This window comes from Panicum virgatum, chromosome 8N (genome assembly GCF_016808335.1).
Source record: "Panicum virgatum strain AP13 chromosome 8N, P.virgatum_v5, whole genome shotgun sequence".
NCBI classification, from domain to species: Eukaryota; Viridiplantae; Streptophyta; class Magnoliopsida; order Poales; family Poaceae; genus Panicum; species Panicum virgatum.
The window spans coordinates 49,894,796-49,901,794 of NC_053152.1; the positions used below are offsets into that span (position 1 = coordinate 49,894,796).

The following is a 6,999-nucleotide window of genomic DNA, read 5'->3' on the forward strand; positions in this document are numbered from 1 at the left end:
GTGCCAGCTGTTGGTGTTTTACTGTTACGTCTACCTAGGGATACCCTTAGGTAGAGGGATGATCATGGGAAGGCGCCGAGATCAAGAACACGATGGTGAAAGCAACACGAGAGGTTAGACAGGTCGGGCCGGGCCGTGAGAGTTGCGTAATATCCTACGTCCTATGTGTCTTTTATTGCTCAGAGGAATAATTTGGTGTCTCTAGATGTGTTGGAGGGGTCCCTGCCCACCCTTATATAGGTCGGGGAAGCAGGGTTACATGTAAACCCTAGGTCGGTACGGCGCCTAGAGTCCCTCCCGAGTTCTACTGGGGTGGTTACTATCCGATCCAGCTACTTCGAGGTATGATACGAGTAGTTACATGGCATATTTGTACGTGACATATTCTATCCTATACCTCGCACAAGACCGTGCCACGTCTTCTATCTCGTGGCCCTGGGTCTGACAGAGTCCAAGTACTCGTGTGACATTCTGGCTTTGTAGCTAGATGTGTTTTGTTTTGGTCGTAGACATTCAATTGTGAATGATGAGGACCGGGTTTTCCCTTAATCTATACCACAAAGGCTCTGCACGTACGCATGTCTATTGCCTGCGCCAGGCGCTGGGCCGATGCATTTGAGCGTGCATAAGGTAGTGTTTAGTTGCGGGTATAGGGAGGGGATGGTATGATTCCATCCTAAATTAGCATTTGTTTAGTTGGAGAGCAAAGGGAGCGGCTCCCATGCAGAAATATTCCCTCAATATGCTGCACCGCTTCATATTTTGCTTTTTAAGCTGAACAGAATGTGGGATTTTCATGAAATAAATTAAAACCCTGAGGTGAAAGACAAACTTGACTAAGGATGCGTTTTTGCTGTCTCGTTTAATTTCTCAGGCATTTTCTCATTGTTTTCTTGCTAGGTATCTCCTCTTAATTGATGACATATGGTCTGCAAAAACATGGGAAAGTATCAGACTTTGTTTACCACCAGAGAACAAGAATTGCAGTAGAATAATAGTGACTTCAAGATTTCAAGCTGTAGGTGCGGCATGCTCGAGTGGAACAAATAATCTTCTGCACACAATTGAGTTTCTTAGTGCTGTTGAGTCCAAGAATTTATTCTATCAGAGTGTCCCAGAATCAGAAAGCCGCAAAAGTAGCCGAAATGTACAGGTCCCCGAGGAGATATGGAAAATATGTGGGGGGCTGCCTTTGGCCATAGTCACCATGGCTGGTGCTGCTGCCTGCAACCCAACCAAACCCAGTGGTGATTGGGATAAAGTTTGCAAATCATTATTTCCTGAGCCAGTGGCTACTCTTTCCCTGGATGGTGTTACAAGGATACTAGACTTCTGTTACAATGATTTGCCTGGAGATCTCAAGACATGCGCACTGTACTTGAGCATATTTCCAAAGGGGTCCAAAATTAGTATGAAGCGTTTGACCCGGCGACTGATAGCTGAAGGTTTTGTTAGTGAGAAGCAAGGGCTGACGGAGGAGGAAGTTGCAGAGACATACTTCAATCAGCTCATGAGAAGGAAGTTAATATGTCCTGTGGAGCACAACAGCAACGGAAAAGTAAAAACTTTTCAAGTTCATGACATGGTTCTTGAATACATCGTTTCCAAGTCAAGTGAAGAGAACTTTATTACCGTGGTTGGTGGTCACTGGATGATGCCACCACCCAGCAACAAAGTACGTCGACTCTCTATGCAAAGTAGTGGTTCCAAGCATGAAAACATGACAAAAAACATAAACTTGTCTCAAGTGCGGTCGGTGACTGTATTTGGAAGCCTGAAGCAACTGCCGTTCCATTCATTCAATAATGGAATAATACAAGTGCTAGATCTTGAGGGTTGGAAGGGTTTGAAACAGAAACATGTGAAGGATGACATTTGTAACATGCTTGTGTTGAAGTATTTGAGCCTCCGACGAACAGAGATTGCAAGAATCCCCAAGAAGATTGTGAAATTGGAGTATCTTGAAACTCTTGACATAAGGGAGACACATGTTCAGGAGCTACCAAAATCTGTAGAAAACCTAAAACGGATAAGTAGCATACTTGGTGGATATAAAAACCCACGGAAGGGCTTGAGGTTGCCTCAGGAAAAAGTTAAGGAATAAAAAAAAAGTACATTGCCTCCGGAAAAAAGTGAGGATCCAGTTACAGTAAGTAGGTCCGCGCAAGAAAAAAAACAAGGAGGGAATGAATGCACTGCGTGTACTGTCAGGGGTTGAGATTGTTGGGGAATCAACAGCTGTAGATGGTCTTCATCAGATGACAGGGCTAAAAAGCTTGCCATTTACAAGCTCGATATAAAGAAAGGTACTAAAACCTTCACACAACTACTTTCCTCCATTGAGTATCTTTGCAGCTGTGGTCTGCAGACTCTGGCAATCAATGATGAAGGTTCTGATTTTATCAATTCACTGGACCCCATGCCCGCACCTACAAGATACCTCATTTCTCTTGAACTGTCAGGCAGGTTGGAAACGCCCCCAAAGTGGATATCCAAACTCGACACCCTCAGCAAATTAACTCTATCAGTGACAGTTCTCCAGACTGATACTCTCAAGCTTCTCCACGGCCTGCCAGCATTGTTTTCTCTCACCTTCTCACTTGGTGCAGCAAAGCAGAATCAGGACATACTAGACATTCTCGAGAAGAACAAATCAGATTCCGATGGGGAGATCACTGTTCCAGCAGGATTCCGGAGTCTTAAGCTGCTTCGCTTATTTGCACCTCTTGTGCCAAAGCTGGGATTTGGTGACAATGCAATGCCAGCACTAGAGATAATTCAGATGCGGTTTGAAACCTTCGAAGGTTTGTTTGGCATCGACACATTAGAAAACCTCCGGGAGGTGCATCTCAGAGTTAGTGGCCAAGAAGCTCAAGGAAAAGAAGGTGATGAAGCCGAAGCACAAGAAACAGAAACCGCTGAAATAAAAAAAAAGAAAGGAGGCTGCTGTAAACATGTTCTTGGTCGAAGATTTGAAGATTTACAGTACTGAGAGGCTGAAGGTAATTGTTGATTATACAGTCAGTGCTTGAAATAGCAAAAAAAAATCATATCACGCTGCTAAATAATTAGGGATGGCATGTACCCATCCCATAGCACTGTTTCAGTTTTTGTTGGGCTTGTAATAAGTGGGGATATATCCTACAAGGAACTATTGTGATTTTTATGTTGTGTTGTAATACATACTGTTGAACTCATGTACCAGATTACTCTACTCTGACGAATTGTTGCAGGCCCTGAAAGATTGCTTGACTTGGCTAGCTATTTTAATAAATGAAGCAGCAGCAGCCGGCTGTGGCAGCATAATAACACTGCACTGCAGCGTTCTCTAATATGGCAAGGAGATACATACCGTCTCCTCTAGCGCGTTGGCCGGTAGGTCCGCGTCCGTCGACGGCGGCAGCGCCTGCGCCGGAGGCCGCAGCCAGAGTCAAGCATGGCGGTGCCTCGGAGCCTAGCAGATGGGCCGGGCCAACGTGGGCGCGAGGAGCCTTAAGCCTGCCAGGCCCAGGCCTACTCGAATCCGAAACGGATTCGGTCCAACCAACCCTGGTCTCGGCTTTGGGATTCTCCGTCGTCAGCGAACCTTGGCTGCCCTACTCTGCTCCATTGCAGCTGGTCCGCCATGTGCAGCTGCAAGATAAGAGATGGACGGTGTCCTTGTAGCAGGGGGGTAAGTTCACTTTAGACGTCCTTGCATTGGCATCTAATAATTAATTCATCATGCACATAGATTTCACTGCAAGAGATTCACAAGTTGATTAGAGCTGGCTGCAGTCTCAGTGGGAGTGTCATCGACACAGTTCTCAAGACTGAAAACTTGAGAATTGTGTTGAAATTAACCCTCAATCGATCACCATCATGTACATAGCTTTAGTTAGTTGGCTTCTTTACTAATTTTAGCTATTAGCTGCACGTTCTGGTGCATGCTACGTGAGCCTGACGCACGCTGCGTTCGTGCGGGGCGCGTCCGAGTCCTAGGGACGTCGTGCGGCGGTGCGGAGGCTGCAAGATGGCGCGGTCAATTAGCGACGTGCTCACCGCACGTTCTGGGAGATTAGCTCCCATGTTTGCTTCGTTGTTTCTTTAAATCCTAGGCAATACAATAGAAAACGCTGCCGCATTCTGCAGCACCAAAACACCCGTGTCCAACTGTGTTCTTGTGTGCGTCTCCTGGAGTTCACCGGTGATCCAAATCCCGGTTAACTCCGACATTTGGTACCAGAGCGGTTACGTTCTCGGCGACCATGTCGGCCTCGTCTGCGCCGGTGATCGGCGGGCGCTCGCCATCCTCGCCACCGCGCCGCCGAGCCTCGCCATCTCCAGCGCCGCGCCGCGGACGTCATCGCGGCGAAGTCATCATCGAGCGCATCAAGGAAGGCGGCGGCGGCTCTGTGTAGTATCCCATGCTCACGCGCACCAACTACCAGGAATGGGTGTTGTTGATGCGCGTGAACATGCAGGCACAGGGCATATGGCACGCCGTCGAGCCGGAGGAAGACGATGTCATCGAGTACCGCGAGGATCGCCTCGCGCTCGCTGCCATCCTGCGCGCCGTCCCCGCTAACATGCTCGGCTCCCTCGCCCGCAAGCGGACTGCGCGCTTGGCGTGGGAGGCGGTGAAGACTGTCCGCGTCGGCATCCAGCGCGTCCGCGACGCCAACGCCAAGCAGCTCTTGAAGGAGTTCAACGACATCGCCTTCAAGGCCGGCGAGAGTGTCGACGACTTCTCCCTGCGCATTGTCGGGCTCGCCAACCAAGTGCGCATCCTCGGCTGGAACCTCACCGACGCTGACGTCATGATGAAGATGCTCGAGGTCGTTCCGGACCACCTGTCGCAGGTCACCATCGCCATCGAAACCCTCCTCGACGTCGACACCATGAGCATTGAGGAGGTGGTGGGGCGACTACGTCAAGTGGAGGAACGCAGGAAGAAGAAGGCCTCGCCGGCGACATCTCCGGTGGACCCAACCTACGACAAGCAGGGCAGGCTACTTCTCAGTGACGAGGAATGGCTTGCAAGGCTCAAGATTCGCGGCGACGACGGGGGCAGCGGCTCCAACACCAGCGGCAAGAAGCCCGGCAAGACCCGATGCGGTCGCGGCGGCGGCAACGCCGGCGGCGGCGGAGGGGCGACGCGGGACCCTAACAAGCCACCGAGCACCCCCTGCTTCAAGTGCGGCAAAGTTGGGCATTGGTCTCGCTATTGCCCCAACAAGCCCAAGAAGGAGCAGGCCAATCTGGCCCAAGGTGAGGAAGACGAGCCCAGCTTACTAATGGCCCATGCCTCTGTCGTCGCTGCGGCCGGCCACTCTACCTCTCCGATGCCGCCGCCGTCACGCCGCCGCAACGACCTCAACGAGGAGCGCGTCTTCGCCCAGCTTGGCCCTCACACAGATCCGAATCCCCACCGATGGGTTCTGGATACTGGGGCCACGAACCACATGACCGGGGAGAGGAGCGTCTTCTCCGAGCTCGACATCAACGTCCATGGAACCATCCGTTTCGGTGACGGATCTGTGGTGGCTATCGAGGGCAGCGGCTCCGTCGTCTTCAGTTGCAAGAATGGAGAGCACCGCGCCCTCACTGGCGTCTACTTCATCCCGAGGCTGCAGGCGAACATCATCAGCCTCGGTCAACTGGAGGAGGCCGGCTGCCACATCGTCCTCGATGCCGGCGTCCTCAGCATCCACGAACCCGGGGTGAAACTGCTGACGCGGGTGAAGCGCTCACCCACACGCCTCTACTTGCTGGAGCTCAACATTGGGCGTCCGGTGTGCCTCTCCGCCCGGAGCACCGAGACGGCCTGGCGCTGGCACTCCCGATATGGCCACGTCAGCTTCCAGTCGCTGCGCCGCCTCGCTCACCGAGATCGAACAAGTCTGCGACGCCTACCTCACCGTTAAGCATCGCCGCAGCCCCTTCCCCGAGCAAGCACACCGACGTGTGATCGGCCTCCTCGACCTCGTCCATGGGGACCTCTGGGGACCCATCTCTCCCACAACTCCGAGCGGCAACAAGTACTTCTTGCTGCTCGTCGATGATCTCAGTCGCTACATGTGGCTGGTACTGCTGCCAAGCAAAGATCACGCCGCGTCTGCGATCAAGAACTTCCAGGCCGGCGTTGAGGTGGAGATTGGGCGGAAGTTGAAGGTCCTCCGCACTAATCGTGGGGGGGGGGGGATTCACCTCTGTTGAGTTTGGCAGGTACTTTGCGGAGCGCGGCGTGCACCGGCAGCTCACCGCTCCTTATTCTCTGCAGCAGAATGGGGTGGTGGAAGGCCGGAACCAGAGTGTTGTGGCCATGGCGCGCTGCATGCTCAAAGCCAAGAACCTGCCTGGATACTTCTGGGGGGAAGCCGTCACCACCGCTGTGCACATCCTGAACAGAGCGCTGACGCGTGCGCTCGACGGCAAGACGTCGTTTGAAGCCTGGCACGGCGAGCGACCACACGTCCACTACTTCAGGACCTTTGGGTGCATCGGCCACGTCAAGAACACACGCCCAGGGCTGAAGAAGCTGGAGGATCGCAGCAGTCCGATGATCTTCATCGGCTACGAGAGCGGATCCAAGGCGTACCGCTTCTACGACCCCAACGCCGAGCGTGTCGTCATCTCCAGGGACGCTGTCTTCGACGAGGCCAGGGCGTGGAAGTGGAAGGACGATGGCGCCGAGGCCTCGGACACGGGGACCTTCACCATCGAGTACACGGAGGAGTACATCCCGGCAGTGCCAACAACAGAGAACGGGAGTGCAACTCCGCGCACCCCATCTCCAGCCGCATTCTGCAGCACCAAAACACCCGTGTCCTACTGTGTTCTTGCGTGCATCTCCTGGAGTTCACCGGTGATCCAAATCCCGGTTAAGCGTCGTGTTCAGGCGTTGCAGGAACATCGGCTGAACACGACGCTCCGGCCACACCAGTCCAGATTGTTTCCCCTCCGCCGGACGACGAGCTAGGCCTGGATGACGATCATGACAACGCCCCACTGCGGTTC

General features: G+C 52.8%; 1 pseudogene; it reads left to right on the top strand.

Moving 5' to 3' along the window:
- The first annotated feature begins 638 nt into the window (after positions 1 to 638).
- Positions 639 to 3,218, top strand: LOC120684664 (annotated as a pseudogene).
- Positions 3,219 to 6,999: the final 3,781 nt, after the last annotated feature.